We start from the raw sequence: 23,829 nt of genomic DNA, 5'->3' as shown, positions 1-23,829 counted from the left end.
GGAGCCAGATTTTTTATTCATGTTGACAGCAGTACTATTTCATGTCATGCCTGCAGATACCATTTCCTGCTCTGCCATCTACTTCTGTTTGATTGCAGGTCAAATTAGACATAATTGTTAAAGGTCTCTCCTGTCTGCATGGTGATCCCAATGCATTTCCAGGCTATTGCTTTGACCCTCCAGGTCTGCATAAAGCTGGTTTTCACAGCACCACTGCCTTGTTACTCATAATCAGGCTGAGTCACTTTGCTAGAGGGAGCACAGAAAGCCAGAGGACCCTTTACCAGAAGCACAGGCTGTCTTTGAAACAGATGAGTTATAAGAAGTCTGTACATAAATAATCAAACCAAATCATCCTGAAGTGCCCACAGATAACTATCTAAAAAGAGAGAGCACTGTGTGCCCCAAGCAGTAGCCTGGGACAAAACATGGAATCCTGGACAGGATATAAGCAGTATCTTTCATAACAATATTGCATTCAACCCATAAACACTTCCCCACATTGCTCAAGCCTTACTAAAAGCCCCACAAGCTGTCAGGAGGGCTTATTTAGGGTGGATCCTTCAAAAGATCCAGAAAGGTCAAACTAAAGAAAAGGTCCTCTAGGAAACAGCCAAAATCTGGAAGAGGGGCAGGGCCTGACAGACCTTCCCTGCCATGAAGGATTTGTGGACCTGAGAGCTTTGCCCAAGAATGGGTTGGAGAAGCTAGGAGGAAGATGCCTCCAGGGATTTAGAAAGGACCTAGCTCAAAGAGGAGGGGCCAGGGTGGCAGCTATTTGCAGCAGGAGAGAGGAGCACTGCTTTTCAAACCCACATGTCTTGAAGTAACTCAAACAGAAACTTTAGGAGGCAATTCTGTGCCTAGAATCTGAAGAAGATCTGAGGTCATGACAAAGGCTTGGGTTTATTTCAGCTGATGCATGACACCACTCCAGCTAACTTCCTTCTGCAGCAGATGAATAACCAGCTAACAATGGGGACTTGATGGGGTGCTTGGTGCCATGGGTTAGTTGTTTAGGTGGGTTGGATTGGTTGATGGGTTGGATGCGATGATCTTGAAGGTCTCTTCCAACCTGGTCTATTCTATTCTATTCTATTCAAGCAGCTGGCTACAGTTTTAGGGAAGTCCAAGGAGAAGGAATTGCTAACAGCAGGGTATGAAGTTAGCTGGGGTTATACCATGTTGTAAGGTTACTCAGATGCACCAGGGACTGTAGCTGTATGTCAGTGATGAGCTGTGCCCTGGCAGAACAATCACTACTCTGTGCCTCCTAATGGCCAAGGGCTGTGCTGGGAGTTTCTCACCAAAGAGACCCTGCGCTGCCTCCTGCCTAGAAATGAATTTCGATCTCTGCCAATTCTTCCTAGTAGTTTCCTCCATTTTTTACCTACCACGGCATCTCGCTAGCCCCTCATGCACAAGAGGCTGTGAAAGACTGGAATCTTTTCTACTAATAAGGGTGATTTGCCAGAAAAGTCTCAGAATTCATGTTCAGGGTCTGCTAACCCCCATGGCTCAAAGGCTCCTCCAAAGTGTCCCGGGAATTGCTTCTCCTGACCGGAAGAAGCATTGCATAGGAAATCCTGACATCTGGAAGAGCACATCTGGCAACCATAACGACTCCAAACTTGCTAAGAGTCCTCGTCAGCCTTTTACACCAAAATGCTGCCAACTTCCTTGTGTCATGCTCCTTCTTTACAGGGTGTGCCTGCCTCACTCACCTTTATCCCACAGAGCAGCATCAGTTTATACAGGAATCTCCCTCCGGCTTATTGATAGCAAAGTGAAACTCCTAAAGACATTCCTGGTGCTGGTGAAACGTCAAGCAGTTTACAGGGAGTTGCTTTGCAGTTGTTCAGAATTATATGGCTATTGAAAATATCCAGTCCAAGCTAATAAAAAGAGCATAAGAAGGAACATAAAAATCTCCTGATTTAGACCTTAAGCCTGCACACACGGAGGGGAGGAAGAACCCCCTGAGTATGTTCAGATCTCCTTGATGTAAGCTTTTTTGCCTGTTTCTCTGGAGCATTCTGGGGTTGCTGCTGTCAAACATAGCACAACATGCCCATAAAGGAATCCCTGTGATACTTTTAAGCATGACAAGACCATTTTTCACACATGGTAGGATAAATTCATGGGGAATAAAAGGATGTCTCTAAACAGTTACGGAGCCTATCCAAACAACGTGGCACTAATGAAACCTTTCTGCAGTCCTTTTACCCAAGTTAATTGCTTTGCTTTTCAAAAGCACCTCATTTGCTATGCTGTGACTTTTCCTCTGTTCAAGTCCTTCCTTGTGACCTTTCCCACTTATCAAACCAATCTTCTCCCTTCCTGGCCTTTCAATTCTCCACTAACTCAGCCCAGACTACCTCTGCATGAGGGTTTGGAGCTCTCATTCAGCCTACTCTTCACTGCCTTCCAAAGCCAGGTTTTTGTTTTCATTCATTGCTGCAACTGACATGGTACCTCTGAACTTGCTGATAAACATCCAGCACAATGTTTGTTGACAAATAGAATCATAGACTTGTGGGGGTTGGAAGACAACTTCTAAGATTGAGTCAAACCATCAACTCAATGCCACCACAGTCAATAAACCATGTCCCCAAGTTTTTTGAACACCTCCAGGGATGGGAACTCCACTACCTCCCTGGGCAGCCTGTTCCAATGCCTGACCATTCTTGCAGGAAAGACATTTTTCCTAACCTTCAACCTAAACGTCCCCTGGTACAACTTGAGGCCGTTTCCTCTTGTCCTATTTCTAGTTACTTGGGAGAAGACACCGAAATACTCCCAGGTCCCTCAGCTGCTCCTCACCAGCCTTGTTCTGCAGGCCCTCCACCAGCTTCATTGCCCTTCTCTGGACACACTCCAGCCCCTCAGTGTCCTTTGTGGAGTGTAGGAGCCCAAAACTGAACCCAGTATTGGAGGTGCAGCCTCACCAGTGCTAAGTAGGAAGGCACAATCACTGCCCTACTCCTGCTGGCCACACTATTACTGACCCAGGCCAGGATGCTGAAGTGTAGCTGATAGACAAAATAACACATAAATGGTGTCTGCATTGCCATGTGCACAGCAGCACAGCATATTCCTGTTGCTCCCCAGTGCTGGAGTTTTCCAGGGTGATTATTTTAATTCTTATTTAATCAAGCTTTCTGTTCAGCCAAGAAGAGAATAGAACCTGCAAGTGGATGTCCCCATGCCTGGACCAACACAGATTATTTTCTCTAGGTAGACTTAGCTGAAAGGAAAGGAATCATAGCTACATTCTGCTGTGCATCTGTGTGAGGGTCACCCAAAATGCCAATGGCTGTGTGCTGCTGACTGCTGATTCACAGAGCCCTGGCTGACTACCGGTTTGGTTTTCACTCTGCAGCCCCAGGTAATTTTCCTCACACATTACCTCCTAGTATCCATGCCTTCACATTTCAAGACATACCAAAGATACTTTCCCTGACTCGATGTGTGTTCCCCATACAGACAGAGGGCATTTCACAGGAGTCAGTGGAACAGAAACATAAACAAACCCTGGTGCCCTGGCCTCTGAAGAGGAATGCCAAACACCACCCCCTGCTCTCTGTCACTGATACCTCCTTCCCCATGGGTCACTGCTGGTGGCCACAGCTTTTAATCACATGCTGGGCCTCCAATGATTTATCACCCTTTAATAGTTTTTGCCTTGAAGATTCCCAGTTGGCAGCTCAGCTCCCCTTTCCCCTCACCATGTAGCTTTAACCAAGAGCATGGAAAACCAAAGCAGGAACATATAATGTCTGTGTGGAAGCAGCATTAATGCTGTTTAAGAAAACTCTCTGTTACTGACAGGCATTTTAGCAAGCAGCTGGTGACACCACAAAAGATTTTAGGAATTATGCAAAGGCTATGAAGTTAAAAGACTTGAAATGCAGTAGAGTGTTTCCAGCAGGCTGCTGGAGATCTGCTGTTAGAAGCATTTGAAAACATGTCAGCTTGGCTTTTCATACACTCTTGCTAGGAGATTCACTTTTGTTTTCACCCCCAAGTCGCTTCAGGGGAACTTCCTTCCCACTCAGAGTGACCAGAAACACTGTGCACAGGAAAAAAACCCCAGCACTGAGAGTGCCAGTAGGGGATGATGCATTTCTGATCTCAGGCTGTAACCAGGATTTGACTGGAAGGGAAGCACCGATGCAGCATTTTCCATCCACAGGTCTCCAAAGTTTCCTGCACCTACCTGCACTTCAAAGCTGAGCTGACTTTTCAGTTCACAGAGTGGGATGTTGTTAAAGCCAAGCTTCCTCAGTCCCCAGCAAAATGGCTCTGACATCTCTCATGAATAAATTGCTTCCACATGATCAGACTCACTGGCAAGTAGCAGTTACAGTCCCACTTGGAACAAAGAATAAACAACTCACTCCATACCAAGTCCTCCTGCCTGTGTCTCAGATCCTGGCAGAAGGGATTCTTCCCACTCAGGTGGTAATAAGCTCTGGTGGTAGTGATGCTGGCAACAATGAGGGAAATATTTGTCCATCTCCATCTCTGCTGGATCCAAATGCTCCACCTAGCTCATTTCTCTCTAAGTGAGCAGACACACTGAGGTGTGGGTTCTGAATGCAGCTGAACTACACATTGTACACAGGAGCCACCTCACTCAGCCACTGAGCAGAGGAGTTCAACTACTTATTAGCATTTGTTCTAATGGAATACAAATAGGTCCTTTATATGAATGGGTGACATCTCACTCCTGCTTCCTCTCACATCTCTAACTCCACACACTGGTCTAGTCAAAGATGAGTAATGCTCACAACAGAAGATGGTCCCAGGGAAAATGAGGGTGGAGACACATTCAGGTATCATCCTGGAATGGAGCTGCAACGCAGCCAGGGGGCACAACCTGACATAAGAACTGGGAAATGCATGCAGGTGCCTTTGCTTTACCCATAGCTTGAGCAACTGAAAGCACTTTGGAGGTTCTTTGCTTGTGTAACAAGCAAGCAGCAATTATGTAGATAAACTGCACCCTTGACACATTTAAACGTAGCCTCCGGGAGTTGTTTCAGTGCTGCTGAGCACCGATAGCCAAACCCAAACCCATATCATTCTTTGTAGCTGGCATCCCTAAAACGAAGACTCTTTCTATGTAAAGTTCTACTCTGTAAAACCATAACTCAGCATGTATCTAAGGATGCCTAAGTACAAAAATGATTTCATCCATTAAGCACAACCTGCAACACTCCCTCACAAATCAGGGTGCCCACAGGCAACGTGAAACTTACCCAGGGGAAAAGCCACACAGCTCTAACACGGGATTACCATACAGGCTGCCTCCTCAACGGCTGTGATCTGCACTGCTGGGATTTCTCCTCACTAGAGCATCAATTTACAAAGGCAAGGAAGGATAATAACCGAATATGCTTGCACAATTTCATTGCATTATGTCACACAACTGTCATTGCCCTACATGGGAACAGGTCCTTAGCAGATAGGTGTAAGTGAAGATGAGGGCAGGCCAGACACCTTATAAAGTAAGCTGCTTCCTTCTTCGAGTTTTACCAAGGCCGGGGTCTGTGATAGAAGCGCTCAAGTCTAAAGCTAATACACAGGAGGTTTGTTTATTGCATTGTATGGACCAAAATAGAATTTCCTGCACGGGACACTGAAGGCAGAGTGGACAAAAATTCCTCTGAAGTCTGCAGAGAGCACTGAACAGACCCTCCTTTTTCTCACATATCTGTGTTTTGAATTTTAACGCAGCTGTTGAAAGAAAAAGGCACACCAACGACCTTGCCAATTGGGCATTCAGAGACAAAGGAAATCGCGGCGAGGAGATGAGCTCGCTCTGGGCAATGACTGTGTCAGACAGCCAGTGACATCACTCCCTGTGCTGTCTCCATCACGATTTTCCAGAACAGGATTACAGCGATGACAGATTCCATTCCAAAACTCCCAGGCAGCTCTTTACATCGATGTTAGCAGAACAAAAGCATTACACGAGATTTCCTCCCTCCGTCGAGCGAGCAGCGTTTCATGCTGTCTAATCCTCACCTTGGGAAAAGCATTCAGGGACCATATGGACTTGCTGAAATCACACAGGTTGTCCTGGCTCGGAGCTAGAGCTCACAAGTGAAGGGACCTCTGCAGGGCAGAGAGGGCAGGGAAAGTAGGCTGTGTCTTATAACCGAGAGGAGGGCAGGGATGCCCCCCAGAGCTATGCACATCATCAGGTGCAACTGAGGGACTGTTCTGGTGACCTAAGGGGGCACAGGCAGCAGGCTAACAGAAGAAGCATCAGCACTCTGCTGAATTATAGAATTCCTCAGCAACCAGAAGTGACAAAAACCTTTCAAAAATCCTCTATTTCAGCTTTTAAAAAACAACTCCAGTCCCCCACTTGTCCAGAAATTTCACCACAGCAGGCTTGACTCTGGAAGTGTAGGAAGTCACAGCAGTTGACATTTGAATGGAAGCTTCCATTTCCAAGCACCAACCAGTATTTTCATGCATTTTAACCCAAACTGACACAGCACTTAAGAACTTGTGTTCAATTAATCCACTCCCCTTGTCTAATTCAATTATCTGTTGACTTTCAGCATTGGCTATAAGCTAGTCAGTGAATATTTTTACTGTATATGGAAACTCAGACTTCTATCTGTTGCCAATCACAATCATCTTAAGTAGCACCATCAGATGTCTGCAGTCTACTTCATCCCCCCTGACTTGAGCAGGACTCCCCAAAGTGTAAAGGGGCAGTTTAGGTCATGGTTTCAAAGCATGATGCCTGCAGTTGTGCACACAACATTTATCCCATTTTTGTGCTCTGTGTGTTTGAGGAAGAATCAGAAGCTGAGGGCAAATAAAATTGATAGCAGACATTCTTTTAGAGGTACCACTTATGAAAACTATCATTAAAGCATTGTGGCTCTTTCTCTCAGCCTTCCATTCTCATAGACCTCTCTGTTGGTACTTAGTGAATGGAGCATGAAAGGAAGTTTAGCAGGTGTTGTTGCAAAGAACCCTTAACACTTGAGGCAACAGCTCATGGTCCTTAGTTAAGTTTGTCTTGTGGCTTGGATTTAGATTTCTTACACTGCCCAGTGCTGCCTTCCCTGCACCAGCCTCTGCTTTATTACCACCAGCGATGACAAGTTGTGTGATTCAGACAGGAGCTCACACTAAAGTGCCTCCTAAATTAGAGCTACCAGCTGATTCAGGCCCATCTCTGCTCGTTGTATCAATTCTTCTGTCCTCTGTTGTGCTCTGGGTGCATTCTGGTGTTTCTGCAGTGTGACGAAATGAATTCAGGTGAAGAGCACAGCCACTGGCATGCTGCCCACCCTGAGTGTCTCAGGCACCTTCTGCTTTGTCACACTGACCTCCCAGGTCCCTGGGATTTCTCTGTGTAGACAAGGCAACCAGGCTTCATCGGGAAGTGCCAGGAATGAGCGGTGCAGCAGAGAAGGATTTTACTTCTAGCAGCAAGCAAAGGGCTGCAATAAGAAAGTATTGTATTGCCTGGCAATAACAGGCATGTCACTGCAAGAAAAAGCAGTTTCACATCGTGGGTAGCCTGGAAGCAGGCAAATACCATGACTGCCGTTTTCTTCTGGATGTACTTGTATCATTGATCTCGATCAGAAGCCTGGATTAAAAACCTAAACCAACAACAGTCAGCCATCAGTCTTGAGGCCATCTATCCTATCTGCAGCCATTTGTGTCAGCCAGTAGCTATTTAGTAGCTCTAAGTCGCAGGCAGAGAGGTCGCCTTTCAAAGAGAGCTAAAGCTCAGCGCCTATCCCCAGTCATTCCTCCTTTTCTTTTGCTAATTCCCATCTATTACTCCTCCAGCACTTGCAGTGAGATCTCATGCTCATTGCTTCAGCCATCTTTATACAGCACAGGAGTGAACACCAGAACGGAAGAACTGATTGCTTCTCTTACCAGATACAACGTCAAACAACAAATTCAGTGTAGATTTTCCCAAAGCCTTGCAGGTCAGTAACACCTTCAGCAGACATCCAGAGGCAGCTGCTTCTTGGTTATATTGATTGCTCCTTCAGCCACTCCTGAAGTGCAACGTGGCACCAGGGGCAGCAGCATCGAACTCGCCCTCACTGTAAGGGTTTATAGAACACCGCAAGGGTTCACTCACTGCTGGAGCAGTGCATTACCCAATGCATATGCTTAGAATTTTGAAGTATAGAGAGAGTCTCCTGTATTTCCTGATTAATTGTGCTCCTCAAGCTACTTTTCTTAATTATTCAGATAAAGCTTTCCAGTTGTCAGCACTCCCCTGGGGTTTGCCCATCAGAATTGTTGTTCCTACAGAGCAAAAACAGACTAAAGGAACTTCTGTTGCTTTGGGACTGGTCATTAACACTACCACATTGTCTTTTCTTCCCCTCAGATAATGATTACAGGCTCTAGAATGTTATTTCTTTAAGCACATTGCACTGAAGATCTTCACCACAATTTCCAGGGAATACAGAACATTTTTGATTCTCCCCTCGGTGCACTTTGCTGAGCCATTCCTCTGAAAGCACCCCAGAAGGCACTGGCAGGGCAGGGAACAGTGCCTGGCTCTACCTGGATGCTCACAAGAGGAGAGATCCCAAGCCACCAACCTGGCAGGCACAACACCCCTACCTTCATCCTGCAGCTCAGCAAAATGCCTGAAGTTAATCAGATTACATCCAGACCTCTAAGGGAAGTGGTGGAGTCACCACTTCTGGAGGGGTTTAAAAAAAACACAACCAAATAAATCCATAGAGCTGACACCTTGGGCCATGGTGATGCTGGCTTGATGATTTTAGAGGTCTTTTCCAACCTTAAGGATTCTATGATTCTCAGGCATCAGGTTCACCACACTTCCTATTAAAGGTAACAAAAGACATCCAGAGATGCTTTAAAACACCTTGTAAATTGAAATTTAGTTTGATCCAGCCCATGAGAGATGCACTCTTCAAGGCCAAGGAAAACAACCTGGTGACTAATCATGTCAAAAGCATCAGATCTTGCAGACTCCTCTTCACACTCCTAGTCGCATTCTCAACCAGAAACAGCCACGCTGGAGTAAAAGGACAGAAGTTATTGGAAGTTTTTTTTTCTAATATAATAAAGAGAAATCATTTAAATTTTATTTCTTTTTACTATAAGCAGCACACATTTTCTGCCTGCTTCTACTTTAAATGCATTTCATATGCACAATGAAGATATTAAGCACGGGCCCAAGCGTGCTGTTAAAAATCCAAGTGTGCCAGTCCTGACAAACCATTGGCATTTAACAGTTCTGCCTTAAAAATCATCATAATTTGGCTTCAGAGCACAGTGAAGAGCTAAAAAAAGACTTTTTAAGAGCTGGAAAATGACTTTCTTTCCAGACTGCTCAGAGTACTGTGCACTCATTGTACTTTTGAAAGCAGTGCGACTTGTGAAACTGGCAACTTTCCCACCCATAGCATCTTAGAGATGTTTATAGCACATGATACATTAATTGCCATTTAGAAATAGCTCCATTTCAATGTGCATTTGCTTCATAATTTAAACAAAAAGATGAGGTTTGAATAAGATCAAGGTCTGGATACAAGCCCAGCCAAACAACACAAACATTAGGGAAAGGTGTCCATAATCCATCACCCCTGGTGCATCCAGGGACCTGTAGCTGCTAGGGGTTCAAGGGCCAGTAACCATCCAGGTGCTACTGACAGCTACCATGGATGAACTCCACCATCCCTCATTAGGGCCTGAAGCTTACTCTAAGCCATGTCTTCACAAGGGTGGTCTTCTCAAGGGGGCAGTGAGTGCTGGAAACCAGAACTTCTTTTTCTTTTTTTCCCTGGTGGACAAAACCTAGGAACTGCCAAGCAAGTCCTGTTCTTTAAACTGAGCAGCTACTCAGCAAATCCAGGCTACTTAGCCTGGAGAAGGGGAGGCTCAGGGGAGACCCTCTTGCTCTCTACAACTACCTGAAGGGAGGTTGTAGCCAGGTGGGGGTTGGTCTCTTCTCTCAGGCAACCAGCACCAGAACAAGAGGACACAGTCTCAAGCTGTGCCAGGGGAGGTTTAGGCTGGATGTTAGGAAGAAGTTCTTCCCAGAAAGAGAAATTGGCCATTGGAATATGCTGCCCAGGGAGGTGGTGGAGTCACCGCCCCTGGAGGTGCTTAAAAAAGGCTTGGATGTGGCACTTGAAGCCATGGTTTAGTGGCCAGGAGGTGTTAGGTATTAGGTAATAGGTTGGACTTGATGATCTCTGAGGTCTTTTCCAACCTGGTTGATGCTATGGAATAGTGAGCCATTTTTCAGCCAGATTGCAATAGTCTGTCCTGGTTTGCACAAACCAGGCCATAGCATTTATTTATTTTCAATTATCTTACCAGGGCATCTAGGTAACCTTACAGAATAAGGAAAAAGGCCTCTTGAATGCAACCCACTCTTGAAACTCTTTATGTGTTATCTTCTATGCACAAAAGCTGATTGCATGAGCTAATGGATTCTCTTGTTGTGTTTTACAAGCACACACAACATCCACTGCAGTTAATGCAGGCACAAATCAAGGCACCTGAGCAAAGTCCTATTAGCTGCACTTGGTGACTTGCAAACTTCAGTCCTGCTAAAATATCTGAAAGCAAATCCTCTTATGAAGATGAACTTGATTTAGAGCAGCTGGAGATGAGTCTCTCCTAATTATTTGATGACAGGACAAACATGAGCCTCACTCCTAATATGGGATTTGACTGGAATGCTGTTACAGAAAGGAGCTCCTCCAGTGCCTCTCACAGATCATGTTCTGTAGGTGGGGACTGACCTTTAGCTGCACCAACACTAGTAGGTGTCACCATAATTTACCCCCTAATGGGGCTTCTTCTCTGACTCCCCTAGCTCTGTACCTTGTTTATCAGCTCAGCAACTTTTGTGTCAGAACATGCAGGTATACTCCACAGCACACGTCACATCCTTACAAGGAGCAAGGGTAGCCAGACACCCAGAAATATGGAATGTACATTAGCAAGCATGCTCTATAAAATTTCAAAGCCTGAGATCTTTTCACAGCCTGACAGATTTTCCCATATAGCTTTCCCACATTCCTGCTGTAACCCAATACAGGGCAGCGCAGGCTGAATGATAAACAGAGACTCCTTCAGGAAGCCTTGGGAAAGGGGAGCCTCAGAATATTGCTCTTTGTACTAACTATTCCACAGGTGACTTTAATGTTGCATACCACCACCACCCCTTTTCTTCCCCCCCAGTTCAGCAGAAGACAGGCAGAAAAAGTGGGAATGGGACAAAACAAATGTCTGGCAATGAACAATTGGTATCCTGGAAAGCGATCTTTAAGGAAAATAAAAATACTCCAGCACTTTCCAGTGCTGGAAAAAGCAGATAGGTGATTTTATATTGCTTTTGCTTTAGGTATACTGGTAAATTGCACTGTAAAACGTGGTTAGTAATACCTGCAAACCAGGAGGAGCGTGAAAGCACATTTCTGCTACTTCCCTCCCTTCTATCTGCCCCTTTTAGCAGCTGTGTGCTTGCCAGCTGTAGTTCATACGTGCATCCATCGCAGCCACGATCAACACGCCTGCGACACGTGCACGCCCTCAGAGAAGTCTCTGCAGCACTCACTTGCTGAGCCAGGCTCTCAGCAGCATGCAAACAGCCCAAAAAGAGCCCCAGGCAGCACCAGGGCAGGTAAACAGGAGCAGGGCTCCCCAGAGCATGCGACTGGCTATCCTCCAGGTCAAAGCCTAGTGCAACGCGGAGCATCTTCAGAGCCGTCCTGTTTTACATCAGCTGTCAGTGACTTGGAGCTAGTGCAGCCCTCAGGCATTGTTGGGATGTTTTGACCATACTCCCTTGGTTATAGCTTTGGGCTAACATGTAGCACAGGAACTGTGCCAGCAACAGAGTGACAGCAAAGGACTGCCTTGATCACGGAACTGTCTTTCATGGTACAGATCCAGGAGACCAGTGCAAACTAACTCCAGCATGGCCAGGAACCAGGGCCAGGATAACTAATGGCCTCCTGAGCAGCACAGCACGTAGTAAGTGCACAAAGCACAAAGGATTTTCAAATAAAATAATACATAACACACCACAGCCACTGAGCTGTGCCCATATTAGAGCTGGGAAAGCAACCTTCAGCTTAGGTAAAGTTTTGTGATCCAGTGAGAGAGTATCCAAAACTGTCTGTTGAAGAATATCTGCAGTCACATTTCTGAGGCTTTGGGGGAAACACTGAACTGAATCATGCTTTGACCAAGTGTTTATGAGTGGACAGTAAAAATGCTCCCTCATCACACAGCTATGACACAAACAGGAAAGATTTCAAGATGACTGAATGGTTATTTCTAGGATGGATCTTTAGGCAGCCCCAGCCTGTGGATTATTCTGAAGATTTTTGCTGATTTTGGTGTTAAAAAAAAAAAATAAAGTGCAGGAAATGACTGAAATGAGTCATTATAAAGAGTGAGTGTCATAAAAACTGTCTTATCCTTTGGCATTCCTTGCATGCAAACACAGAGAACATTTTCTTTCATTGTGATATACCAAGCACAGCTCTTCCTATACTCACACTATTGAGGTCAAGATACCAGATGGCTAATCCAAACTTCTGAAGTTTGGTGCAGACCATAGCTGGACTTTCTTATTCTGAGCTTAAATTTCAGGTTGGAATTGAACAAATCTTTCCAAAGACATTTGTTAGTTAAAAGTTTTCCACCTTTGGAAGTTGCCAGCTGAGCATCTTCCTTTTTGAGAGCCTCTGGCACCCAGAAACACAACGGCTCTCACATGTTCACATGCCCTTTCAAAGTGCAACACAGCTCTTGCAGTCACCTCCTGGTTTGATTTGCCTGGACACAACCTTTTGTGCATGCAGAGATGCTGATCCTGACCTAAGCTGCCACAGGATGACAAAGCCTGAAGAGGCCCTTCCAACCCAAACCACTCTATGAGGCTATGAAATGAAGCAATTTCTTTATTCTCTCTGCTCTCTAGGCAACTACTCAGATGAGTTCTCTTCTAGGCCACTGGGCAAGAGAGGATAAGATCCAAAGAATAAATTAGCAAAGAGCAGAGAAACACAGACTTCCCCTGCAGTACTCTTTGGAGGCTGTAAACTTCAGTATCACAGCAGTTCGTGCAACAGGATCTAATGTTTTTCAGTGTGAGGTCCTGCAACCAACCCCTTTTTGACCACGCATGTACCTGTGCATGGCACAACCAGCCTGAGTCACACTGGCATTACTGGCACATAAATGGTGATTGTTGTGTTTGGGAGTGATCTCACAGCCCTCAACACTGCTCTTTGAAAAGATTTTGAAGCACTGGAATGAAATATTCTCACAGCCTGAAGCAGGTAAATAAGTATTTGTACAAAGAATTCTCTCACATGTCAGTTGTTGTGTACTGAACTTATTTCCTTGTGGATAACATTACCTTCACATGACAGAAACTGAATTCACCCCTGATGCTCATACACTGATTAGCTGTTTTCATGGTGGAGAGCTACACTTTGAATAACTCAACGTTTCTTTGGAATCCAGCCTGAAACCTCAAAGCTTTTCCCAAATGAAACTACGTTCAACACAAATCTCCAACTCCTCAGCAGAGCAGCTACACAAACTCTTAGCTAGAGAAAAATGTAATGAGTGGAATTAGGGGGAGATCAATTCCCCCAAACACACCAGAAATGTGGAAAGCATCCTCATCTTCAGTAAATCATTTCTTGTCTTACTGGAGATCATTCTTACCTGATTGAAATTAATTTGAAAGAGCTTTTCTTCCCCCCAGCTATCCACCTCTTGTACTTTCCAATTAATTAATGGGAGCCACAAAAATACCTCACAACCTAATTTCTGTGTCCATTTGTGGTCACAGAAGCCAACCAAACTAACATGTGCACACACAATCTCCAACCAGCAGCTGAAGATCAAGCTGCAGAACAGGTGATGCCACCATGTGGAGCCTTCACTGCTAAACGAGGTCAACTGACAGGCATTATTCTGAAGGAGGAGGACAAAGTGGAAAGAAGAGCCAAGGTTGGAGAGGAAGCTTTAGGAGGCTGAACAGCAGCATCATGGGCAAGCTCCTTTTGTGCTCAAAAACATAGAGAATTTGACATCTGACCTCTCCTGGGAGGAACACAAGCAATATCTCCAAAGTAGGCAGTGAAGCATGGAACTGCACTATACACACAACAAAGAAGAGCTAAACCAATACACACTGGAAACAGGCAAACAGGTGCTCCCTGGGCTTCTTTAGGAAAGCCCAAAAGATTGATGTAGGACTTACAAAACTCATGGAAAGTTCTGAAATAGCAAGGCTGCTCCTAAGCCCTCACATTTCACAGCTCTGTCTTACATCTTCTTGTAGTTTCACCACCCCTTTCTGCATAACATTAGCTACAAGTCTGATCTTTATATCAAGCAGCATTCACGTTCCCCTTCTCCTGTTTATCCCAACAGACCATTCACGTCTTAAAAGAGCAGCTGATGGACACTATTCCCAAGATTGCGACTGATAAAAGCCCCAGTCCAGAAGCAGAGGTGGAAGCACTCATTGCAAGCATGTTCCCTGCAAGGAGTGAATCTCAAACCCTTCGAGGTGAACCCAGAGTGACTGCTTACTGAAAGCTGCCCCTTTCACTGGATGCAGCTGGGTTGCCAACACACAACTCCCTCACTAGTTGCTTTTCACTCAACAGATGTGTGCAGTAGGGATTCCTTTGCTTATGCTGGAATGGGTACAACCACATCACCATAAGCTTTCTTCAAAGCAATTTATGTCCAACTTGAACCTTCATCCATTGAGTGCAAGCTGAGCATCTTTAGCTCCCCCAGAAACGAGCCTGGGCACCTGAATTCTCAATCAGGCAATATTTTAATAGTTGGATGTCTGCTCAAGCAAATCCATCAAGTCAATAAAATAACCTGAGCAGAATTCTGAGTGGCATCTAAGGTCCTTGCTGCTTTTGGACCAGAAGCTCAGTGAAGAACAAATGACCAAACTCCATTATCTGGTGCTCTGATGATGCCAACTGCAGAATGAAAGGCTCTGGAAAGTCACTAATGGCTTCTTCTGACAACTGACAGACTTAGATGAAGGCAGAGGGCAAAGGCCTAGCTAAGCATGAACCCTGTCACACGGATTTCCTTTCAGAACTTCTCCTCCCCACCTAGCAGATGCTCACATGCAGCCTCAGGAGAGGTAAGCAGGGATTTTTTTCTTTCTTTTTCCCTTTTTTTCAAGTAAGTTGGCAGCAGATCCTGCTCATGGTCAGTTGCTTGGCAACAAAACAAGTTTCTTTGGCTACAAAATAAATATTCCACATCTGAAATATTTGAGAGAACCCTGGTTTTTCCTAGCTACATTCCATAGTACTTGGGCCACAGGGTTTCCCAGAATAGTTTCAGATGTTAGCAGGGTTACACAAAGGACGACCTCCAGTTAGATTATCGCTCTAAAACAGATACATCCCCCCGACACAACACTGCTCACATGGGCTTAAAATAGCATCTTAAGCCCACTCTGTGGTCTGGAGCTCATGTGCAGCACTGTTGCCGCCTAGGAACAAATTATCTAACTGGATCCTGCACCCTTTTAAATGTAGGTGTGGTGGGAGACGTTTCGCAGGGACTGAAAATCTGGAAGTCGCTGTGCTTGGTCTGAGGTTTGTGCCAAGGAAAGCATGTCTAGAAAGAGAGCCAGAGAGCACAGACATAAAGTCAGGTATCTCATCAGCCCCAGAGGTCTGCTACTGGAAGTACCTGCCCTGGGATTGCTACGGAAAGTGGTAAATTCAAGTCAAATGTCTTCAGGTAGCTCATCATTCTCACTGCCGTCTTTCTCTTCATCCTTTCAGGATGACATTGCCCTGTTGAAGACAGGCAGCAGAAACCACTTCTTACAACCCTCTGAAAACGTCCCAAGGATCAATTCTAAGCACTAGAATGGACAGAGGATTATTTCTCAGAGGCAGAGAGTGTGCAGACCAGTAGAAGAGAGCCCTGAGGAATCAGCTAAGTCTGCACCATTTCCCATCACAGAATCACAGAATTGTTTTGGTTGGAAAAGACCTCTGAGATCATTGAATCCCACCATTGACCTAGCACCACTATGACTATTAAACCATGTCCCAAAGTGCCACATTTCCCCATTTTTTTAACACTTCCAGTGCTGCCTAAGAAAAGACTAAGACGAGCATGCAGTGATGCTTCTTTAATGTCCTATTCAGCTTTTGGCACTCCACAGCACAAGGATTTCCTGCTTTTAATAGCCCTTGAATGAATCCTTCTTCCATGAATTTGTCTTTATACAGAGGTTAGGGAGGAGAAACATCTATGCCTAGATTTTATGATTTGTTAGTAATTCCCAGAATACAGAAGTAATAATTTTGGGGGGTGGTTATAAAGCCAGTGGCAAAGGAAGAGAAGAGAGACTGTGCACCCTGTAAGTATCACAAACTCTGATGGAGAGTTTTATGGCTCCCATTTCTCAAAGGGGAGGCAGTCAGGAAAATGGACTCTCAAGTCACACAGGCCAGTCCTAATTTCAAGCATTCCTTTAAATATAGGACGAGGGCTCTAAACACATCTGGGCATTTCCAAAAGCAGACTTTAGATCTGTACCACTGAGATGCAGTCTAGGGACCTAGCACTCACATCTTAGTGCTGGAAGATCCACAACTGTCAAGTAATCAAGCGTGACCAGGATGTAGAAACTAGCCAAACCTGGCCACTCATTTAATTCATAGAACCATAGAATTGTTAGGGTTGGAAGGGACCTCAAGGGTCATCCAGTCCCAACCCCTCTGCCATGGGCAGGGACACCTCACACTACAGGGCAGGGACACCTCACACTACAGCAGGTTGCTCACAGCCACATACAGCCTGGCCTTAGACACCTCCAGGGATGAGGCTTCCACCACCTCCCTGGGCAACCTGTGCCAGGCTCTCACCACCCTCACGGGGAAGAATTTCTTCCTCACACCCAATCTCAATCTACCCATTTCTATTTTTGTTCCATTCCCCCCAGTTCTATCACTCCCTGACACCCTAAAAAGTCCTTCCCCAGCCTTCTTGTAGCCCACTTCAGATACTGGAAGGCCACAACTAGGTCTCCTTGGAGCCTTCTCTTCTCCAGACTGAACAGCCCCAACTCCCTCAGTCTGTCCTCATAGGAGAGGAGCTCCAGCGCTCTGCTCATCCACATGGCCCTTCTCTGGACACTTTCCAGCACCTCCAGTAGCTTAATCAAGTAGTTCAATCCGGTAACCATGGTGAGAGCCCACAAGCATCTTTGAGAGAAGCAGCTTTTGATTTCTTCTGTGACGCGTGGGGAGGAAAACCTAATTTCCCTCCATTTTCTTATACTCTTGGACAGTGCTTGCTTAATGAGTTCTCATGGTTTCTTCATCATCAGTGCTTGGTCCCCTGTGCAAGCATCATGAGCTTCCTCCTGAATGTCCTTTTACTGTTTATGTGCTTTGCAGGTGTTGATGAACCTCTTTGTTATGTCCACATAATCTCATTTTACAGTAAGAAACCACTCTTCTGTGGTTACTCTTTTTACTCCTATTTATCTTAGATTATTGACTTCAGTCTCTGAATTTGAATTCTGAGTGTATGTAGCAGTTATTTGTTAGACTGCTACTCGTTTGTTAAAGGGACAACCTGCAGCTGTCAGAGGTTGGCACATAAGCAAATTAAACCCAGGACCTCCAGGTAATCAGCCAAAACGTGGAGAGAACATATTTCTACGTGTTTTCACTTACAACTCAATGACAGGGAAAGCCAGACTTAATTTCCTCATCACTGCACTCAAAACTTTACTCTTCCTAAGGCTTTGTCTATCATTTTCTGTCTTTCCATTTCTGGAACATTCAAAGCATTGTTTCCATGAGCTTCAACCCCAAAGCATCTCATCCTGTGCAATATACAAGCAAAAAGAAACTGTGCAGAAGTGCAGTGTATGACTGTACCACAATAGTCAGGAAGCAGAACAAAAATGACACAGAAAGCCTTAATTCTGTCACTGTCTTAATCTCAGTGCTCAGCTCTTTTCACACCCTATCAACACGACCCTGCACACACTCAGTGTACAACACCACGCTGACACCTCTGTGCTTCACCACCAAAACTGGGGGACACAGGTCCACAGCACTTGGTGCTGCAGGATGAGTGATAGATGGGCTGGAGGAAAGTTTCACAGGCATTTGCTGATAGCCAGAACACAGTGAAACTCAAGCCCCAGGACTTACATCAGCATTTTAAAGAGAGACTGATCCAACAGACATTTTATCCAGCTCTTAATCCTTTGACAGTCCCCTGGATTTCTTATTCCATCTCACATCACTTTGCTCAGTAAGTCTTAGCCTCCCAGTTTCAGTCTTGTCATGTATTTCACTTTTGTCCCATCTGCTGCTGGCTCAAACTGTCCTGGCTTCATCCAGTCTATCTCCTACCTCTGCCTGGTGTTCAATCAGTCACTTCTGGGTAGGTTTTACTGCCAGCCCCAGCGTCTACATCCTGTTCCCCTTCCAGCATCGCTCCCTGCCTCTTCTCACCTCTCCCTTCTGTGCTGTTATTCCTTTTTACCCACAGTCTCCTTGAACTCCTTCTTAGCATCCCATTATTTCTCTGCCCCAGCCCCTTTGCCTGAATGATTCTTGGTTCTCAGCACCAACCCAGCAGCCCTTTATCTCTGTAGCTCACTCATAGTGCCAGTCCTCCTTCACAACCCAGCCCAGCTTGCATGGCTCCCTTTCTCTCTCTGCCTAACACCTCATTGTAGTTTCTTTCTTTTTTGCTATTTAACCTCATTTCTTCACATCAGATCCAGTCTTGTCCCCCTTGAATATGAAGTAGGTAGTTAAGTCATTTCCTTCATGTGAACAAGTTACACATCCCTGATTGAGGGGAGGGATGGAAATAACATCCCAGAGTGGGACAACTGCATCTTTGCAGAGAAAAAACATTGCCAATATTTTTTTTTTAGCCTGGGTAAAACAATGTATTTTTCTCTAGTCTTGTTCTTGGAAGGCATTAAACTGTTCTGGCTGAAACGTTCTGAAGAGAACTCAGCCTGAGGCAGACACCCAATGCAACATGGAAAAATTTAGCTTGAAAAGCTGCTTTGACAAAGTTGTGAACAGCTGAAAATAGGCCTTTAGGACTGGAAGTGCCTGGCAGCCTTAGTAATAAACGCTGTTACCCTGCCTGTAGTGAGAGTCAAAGAGCCACCCCATAAAGTCACCCACTTGGGTGACAATCAAGCATAAATCAGCTGCATTTTATGGAGTAGCTCTGGGTTCCTGCTAACATAACCAAGACAAGACTTCTGTCATTTAATTGCCCATCAATTTGAGGCCTGCACGAATCCTGATAGAGAGACCTTAACAATGCTTTTCCATCCCCTAGGGCTGTGCCATGGAACATGAACGTGGGCAGCAGTGCTGCTCACAAGATTTCCCCGGGGCCTCAGCTCATGATGTGGCAGCTCATTGTAAACCGTCGGTGGAAAAGCCACTGGGCCCCCAACTGTTCAGATTCCTTCTGCAAGAGCCAACGTAATTGTAGCCCTACTACTTCAGCTTCTCCACTCTGAAGTTTGCTGTGAGGGACCTGCCTAAAGTAATGAGACCACCTGTTGCATTGCCAGATCCATTTAAGAGAGCCCTGCTGCAGCTTGGTTTACATGGCTTGACAGGAATTGTTTAAGTGGATGCTGTGGTAATGGCACTGATAAATAAAATTGCAGAATTATTGTGATCAATAAATATAATTACACACTCATCAGACCAAAGGGCTGACTTGTAATGAGTTCTCCATGTCAAAATGCAGTCCATGACACCAGCTTTTTGCATGATAGAGGGTGTCAGATAGAAATGACATTTGCAGATGAGAGAATGTTTACAATCAATTCAGGTTCTACAGCTCAGAAAGATTTTGTGCCCCAGGAAGAAGAAGAAAACAAACAGCATAACAAAACCAAACAACCCCAGAACCACAAACTCAAAACCCAAACAAATCATTACCCCACAACTTCACCTGCCCTGTTCCTCATTATATCCACATTTAAAAGCAATCCATATGAACACGGAACTGTCAAATACAATTTCACTGCAGCTGAACTGAAGGAGCAGAAGACTTGTTTCTTAGAGGCAGTATCAATTCATCTGCAAGCTTTGTTTTATACACAAGAGCTAAGAACAGTGGTGATTAACTGAAGGAAGATCTCTGTGCCTATTTTTCCAGTTACTCATTATCAAAGGTATGTCTGCACATCAAGGAGACACTTCACTTTCCTTTTGTGGCCTTCTGGTGTTTGGAAACACACACAAAGAAAGACAGAATCATCATCATTAAACCCAAGAACCACAGAAATGGGCAGGGGGTTAGGTCTCCGTTTAATTTATCACCTGGCTAGATCTCAAGTCAATGACATGCATCTCCAGGCATCGCAGGCTGCTTAGCAGATTGCTCATCCACTATAAATAAAATTTGAAGCTAAAATCAATTGACCTGACACTTACCCTGTTCCACAGCATAAACACGAAGCAGCTCTCCTGTCTGCCTTTTAGGAGGCTTAAATAGACCAAGTGATAAGGGCTGATTAACAACTGCTAATGAGACAAGCCTGGAGGAGTGTGAGTCATGAATGGGCCAGGAACTCTTGAAGGGGATGCTGGAGGTTTTTACTTAGGCTCAATTCTGCTATCATCATGTGAGCTACCAAAAGATTTTCACTTCTACATGACAGAGAAAATTATCAATCCAGAAAGGATTTGTTGTTGTTGTGACAGGGCCAAGGACACAGCATTTCTCAGGCAATACAATTTCCCTCATTTCACTGGAGAAAAATGCAGTTCTTAATAGTAGACATGAAAATGAGTGGAATATGCAGTAAGATTTGTGGACGTTTGACTTAGCACAACACCAGTTTGAAAGCAGAAACTTGGAACAACTTATTTAATTTTGCAAGATGAGTCAACCAGAAATCTTAAGTCACAATGGCCTTGGGCAAGGAGACAAATCCTTCAGTGTCCAAGTAAGCTCCAATGAAGGTATCTTGCAGGGCTTTGGAGTCCAAACTCACTGCACTCCATGCTGTGATGTGCCTCCCACCCTTCACTGATGCTGAAACGCAGCCAGAGCCCATCAGACAATCCCTGTGGCACAGAGTTTTCCAAGAAACAGACTATTCCAGTGGTATCCAGCTCATCCCACTGCCCAGGTATGTGGCTTGCTAAGAAATGTGGCTGTTCAGTGGGCTATAACCAGTTAAAAACCTGCAGTTGGTTTCAGATCCAACCGACTGGGAAGAACCACGTGCAATTCGGTAACAAACCAGCCAATCAGGAAAAATCCATTCCTGCAGGTCCACTGCACAGCACGTGGATACTGAGCTCAGACACTCATCTTCAGCCTCATTCAGGCACCAGGGGTGGCTGCAGGCAGGCAGGCTGTACAGCTGACATCTGAACACCCAGAGCAGCAGGCAGTCCAGCAGGCAGCACGCCATCACATTTCGTGTGTCAAGACTGGGCCACTAGCAGTCTTGGACTGCCCAGCAATAGGATTCCTTCGAGCTTGTCCAGATCATTCAACTGGCAAAAGTCCACAAGTCTGTTCCCAGCCACAAACTCAAGCCCAAGTCTGATAGGGAGTCATTCCACTCAGCCAAGTGCCAGGTTTTGCCCCTCCGTCAGCGTGAGGCTTTCTGAAGCATCTTCGCTTGCTTGCAGTCTCAACAGGTCATTTCTCTCCCATCAGATCCCAAGGTAAAAGCTGCTCTAGCTCCATTTCCCTTAGCCAGTTGTCCCCATTGTCAGTTCAAACCTGAACCAGCCTCTTGAAGCCTTAGTTCTCTTTTCTGTCAGGAAACCTTCGGGACAGTTTATAATCTATATAAGCGCTCAGACAGGACCACAGAACGAATCGTATTAATATAATTACAACCAGCAAGGCCATCAAAAGGACTGATTCCATATTTAAACTGGGATAATGAAGTAGTGTAGGGGGGGCAAATAAATAAACAAACAAATACATAAAATACTCTGGGAGGTCTAATGATATAATCCAGGGTTCAGTTCTGCGTGGCCAGGCCAGCCATTCCTGCAGCATTCCAATCAAAGTGATCTCACCAGCATGTGAGAGAAGAGTCCAGCTGACAGATTTGGGACATGTAACGTACTATTTAGTCAAGAGGCCCCATGTGCTATTCATAAAGCATTAACAACTTTTATATTGACAATGACAGCATTGTCAGAAGACCTCTGGAGGGAGAGGGGGGTGGGGGGAACCTCCATAAACTCCATCTCTGTGAAGTTGGACTTCTTTTTTTTTTTAAATTATTTTTTTTTGGCCCTTTTTTCCGATGCTGATGTAATCTCCAAACATCTCCAGCAGCAGCTGCTCGGCGAAACCGGGCACCTTCTCCCGAGTCCCTTTCAGCAGCACACGCAGCACTTTCCAGCTCCCTCAAGACAATCAGGGCCTTTCTTTCACCAATTAGCTATCACTTCAAGAGCCCTGCGCTGTCCAACGAGCTCTTAAGAATGGTCTTTGGAGGAAACAACACTGGAGGAGTTGTGTGGGTTTTTTTTTTCCCTAGACAAATTAAAAGGGGAAGAAGGGAGGGAAAGGGGAGGGGAAAGAAAAAAAATAAAATAAAAGAAAGGAGGAAAAAAAAAAAAAAGCAAAGCACAACAAAACAAATCAGAACACAGAAGCTGTCCGAAATGCATCACTCATTTAGCACATCGACCAACACAGAAATGTCCTCGAGAGCCAGTGCCGGAGCAAGGCACACACAAAAACTGCTCCCACTTTCTTTAGGAGATAGTTTGTTTAGCTGAATATGTTAAACAGGTTTCATAAAAAGAAGGGCTCTTGTTCCAGCAAGCCTCTGAGCTATAGGAACTAAAAGGGAAAGTCCTTCAGGAGTATATTCTGTTTCCTTATTTGGCTCTCCAAATGTAAAGCAGCATTATTTGAAGTAGACATTATAGGAAAGAACTTGGCTTAGCTCACTTTAAATATAGATGGATTGATGAAATGAGTAATTACTGGAACTGCTAAGATCCTTTTGAACTTACTCAACAAGCAAGCTCCTTTCCCCAGAAACCACACTTTCCATCTAAAAAGAAATTAAAGCCTGATTCAGAGACATTAAGCTCTGAATTTTACATCCCTTTTCCCCCTCCCCCCCTTTAAAATCAAGGAATAGGTAAAGCAGTACCTTGAGGTCCTCATGGATGCCAAGTCCCCATTAGAGCAAGTACAAACTCCAGGACTCAGTTCAAGAAGAGAACAAGTGACTTTTATAGATGTTTAAGTAATGCTTTAAGTTTAAACATCTAGAAGGTATTACTTAAGGCATAGTTGCTGAGCCTGGACTTCAGCAACTGGACCTGGCCAAGTGGAATCTTGAGGGCAAGAAATATGAAGGATCAGCAGTAAGTGAAATGACCTGGACAAGGTCCAGGCAATAGCATAGTGCCAGGGCTACCTCCCTGATTTCCAAACCCCTGCATCAAACCAAGTGGCATACCAAAGTGTTGAGGGGCAGTTTTCTCTCCAGCAGCATTTTCTGGTCAGTTTTGTCTTGACTGGGGTAACCTCATGAGAGTCAACACGTTGCCTTCTGCAAGGACAACACAAATCAGAGAATCATAGCATGGTTTGGGTTGGAAGAAACCTTAAAGATCATCTAATTCCAACCCCAATATACATTTACACTACCACTAAAAGAAAAACAAACAAACAAACCAAAACAACACAACAAAAAACAAAGAACAACAGCCTGTTGCCTTTTATTGACTGTGCAGTGGAAGTCTTTGT

The sequence above is a fragment of the Dryobates pubescens genome, chromosome 22 (assembly GCF_014839835.1).
Source record: "Dryobates pubescens isolate bDryPub1 chromosome 22, bDryPub1.pri, whole genome shotgun sequence".
Lineage (NCBI taxonomy): Eukaryota > Metazoa > Chordata > Aves > Piciformes > Picidae > Dryobates > Dryobates pubescens.
This window is presented reverse-complemented; position numbering follows the sequence as displayed.